Source organism: Epargyreus clarus, unplaced genomic scaffold (genome assembly GCF_041222505.1).
Source record: "Epargyreus clarus isolate Ecla_fem2 unplaced genomic scaffold, WU_Ecla_fem_2.2 ptg000012l, whole genome shotgun sequence".
In the NCBI taxonomy this organism is placed as follows: Eukaryota; Metazoa; Arthropoda; class Insecta; order Lepidoptera; family Hesperiidae; genus Epargyreus; species Epargyreus clarus.
In genome coordinates, this window is record NW_027332220.1 from 2,005,534 (window position 1) to 2,008,490 (window position 2,957).

General features: G+C 33.0%; 1 long non-coding RNA gene across 1 annotated transcript; it reads left to right on the forward strand.

Annotated features, from left to right (window-relative positions):
* Positions 1-1,113: 1,113 nt before the first annotated feature.
* On the forward strand, positions 1,114-2,188 carry LOC140746083 (uncharacterized). The gene is made up of 2 exons (XR_012102745.1): positions 1,114-1,495; positions 1,601-2,188. It is a non-coding gene; the product is annotated as an uncharacterized LOC140746083 (long non-coding RNA).
* Positions 2,189-2,957: the final 769 nt, after the last annotated feature.

The following is a 2,957-nucleotide window of genomic DNA, read 5'->3' on the forward strand; positions in this document are numbered from 1 at the left end:
ATATGCTCGTTTGGTACTTCAATCTTCAATAAAAAATACTATTCATAAATTATTAGTGCTACGATGTCTAAGATCAGTTATAGACTTTGAGACGAGGTTGGTAGATGTGCGCTAATTAGTGCCCGCTAATTGGTCCAGAATGCGCACTGATTGGCTAAGACCTATTAGGAACCTTAATATTAAGTTTTGAAAGATATATTTTCTAATATAGTTATAATAATGGCTTATTCTGCAGAGTGCAGTGAAGTTTAGTGTGTGGTTATTTGAATAAAGATCGGAAGGACCCTTAATTAAGAGCATAAAAATAAGTGGTAAAAATATTGAAAGTATTTGCTTCTCGCCTGTGCTAACTCGGGGTTTGGACCCCTAAGACCCCCTCTCCCCCCTTCCCCAATGATTATAATATGAATACTATATCTATACATGTAAAAGTATTTATGTTTTAAAGCGTATATAATAAATGTACTAAAATAAATATAAAGATTGTACTGTAGTGAATAAGCAGGCTCGTGAGGGATTGAAGAGTCGTGTTGGTTGAATGATGTCTTTATTAGTACTGTCCTAATACTAAGCTTAACCTAACTTATATAACTAAGAGTCTGACGCACACTACATTACTATTTTATTACGTAACATGGACTGGACACATATTTCACAATAACGTTACAACTAAATACTTAACATATTGTGCTCATCACTACGGTAAGTGCATATGTGTCCTAACATTAAACTCATTTGAAATCCGCTTACTTACGTAAAGTTATCAATTTACAACCGGTTATGTGACACTTCGTGCGTTTTACGCCGAATGGTCAAATTTGAAAACGTGCCAAGAATGTTTCACGTTCTTTTGTACTGTTACAATTGTTATTAGCTTTTTATTTACGCGAGATCTATCCTATAGTGTGGCGGTACCATTAGTGAATGGTTTAAAATACGGAATGGATAGACGATTGAAGAACGAATTAACGGACGGTCTCCTAATCAGACCGGTAGGCTGGACGGACGGACGGACGGTAGATCTATACAATAGTTGGACTGTACTAACTGTACTGTACTGTAGGTGTGGAACGATTGGATTGACGAATTAAGAACAAATTCTAACGGACTTATAACACTGGTCTGCAACAAAATCCTCCTTTAGATAAAAAATAGATTTCTATGAAGAGTTAAACGTGCTGAATCCAAATCTGATTTCCATTTTTTGCTGGCACGTATAGTTTTTTTTTTAAAGGATTTTTTATTACTTCTTATAATTCCTGTTTTTCTCTCATATTTTTTGTACTAACACTGCTTATAACTCTGCTTCAATCAGCTTATATTGCATTTGTCCACGCAAAACTGGTTTACTGTGTTAGAGAGAGATAGAATGATATTGTCTCGCATTGTTTTTGAACAATTACACGCGCTTGCGCAGTTTGGAAAGCAACTCCGTGGCGCTCAGTTGGTTAAAAAAAAAATAAGTGATTGTTTTCGTTTTATTCAACGTATTTTGGTAAGTAACAAATTATATTGATATGTGTAGTGAAAATTAATAAGTATTCTAAAACATAGAGCTTATATATATTCACATTTTGAAATTAATTTAATTTTGTTGTAGGTACAAAATGCCAAGAACTTGCAAAAATTCACCAAACCTATTTTGCGACGTAAGTGGTGAATTTGTTGCAAAATCACAACAAAATAAAATATCAGGCCTAATCAAAACTGCGTACAAAGGTTATTTTGGGTTTCTAGTTGACGAAAGGAAAAAAAATTAGCTTCCGAAAATATGCTGCAACACTTGTTCAAGAACGCTACGAGGTTCGTGTGAAGGAAGTCCATGCCACTTAAAACACCTGTGGTTTGGAGTGAACCCCAGATTCAAGATAATGATGATTGTTATTTTGGTATGACGGAGATAAAGGGCTTTACGAGAAAAAATAGAAATAAAAAAAATATTGTTCAAAAGACATATACATAGAGAGACGTTATAATGGGAAATGGTCAGAAGCAATGCTTGCTGACTTTTGCTGGTTAAATCGCCGTGAAACACTGATGGAAAATATGAAAATATGAAAACTACGAAGTAAAATACTACATTATACTGCGTATTAGAATAAGATAGATTGTTTTTAAATATTTGATACCAATTATATGTAATATTCTCACAATTATTAAAGTTACGATTTCAATTACAAATAAAAAAGGAGTTTTCTTTATAAATTCCATTACAAAAAAACTGTATGTGATACATAATTTTCAAAACTATATTCCTTTTTAGCAGTATCAAGTATATAATAAACCATCACAATAATAAGAAGGAGGGCAAAAAAATTTTTTTTTGCAGACCAGTGTAATCAGACCGGCACGACGGACATACAGACAAACGGACGAACAGACGGACACAGAGAGACAAACTGATCAGATGAATAGCAGTGCAAATTAACAGTTCAAAAGTAAATGTATGTCTTCTTATACGTTGTGTTTTTATTATAATTGAACGCTACGGCAGCCAACATAACTCTTGTTCTATCAGCCAAGGCCAAGTGCAACCGCGTGTATTTTTAAAATTTTGAATGAGCTTTCAGTATATTTTTGAGTTAATGGGTTTTGGGTAAGAGAGTTTGTACAAACCAATGTAAGCATTTATCTCCAAAACCACAGGTTAATCTATACTAATATTATAAAGAGGAAAACTTTGTTTGTTTGTTTGTTTGATTGATTGTAATGAATAGGCTCAAAAACTACTGGAGCGATTTTAAAAATTCTTTTACCATTCGAAAGCTACATAATCCACGAGTATCATAGGCTATATTTTAATCGAAATATATTTGATAAATAGATTTTGAACAAAGGGCTACAAAGTTTGCCGGGTCAGCTAGTTGAAATATAAAATAATTAATGATTAGAAATTGAAGATATAATAAAACGTCCACGATATTTGTGTTATCTAGCACATGTAATATTATGTAACT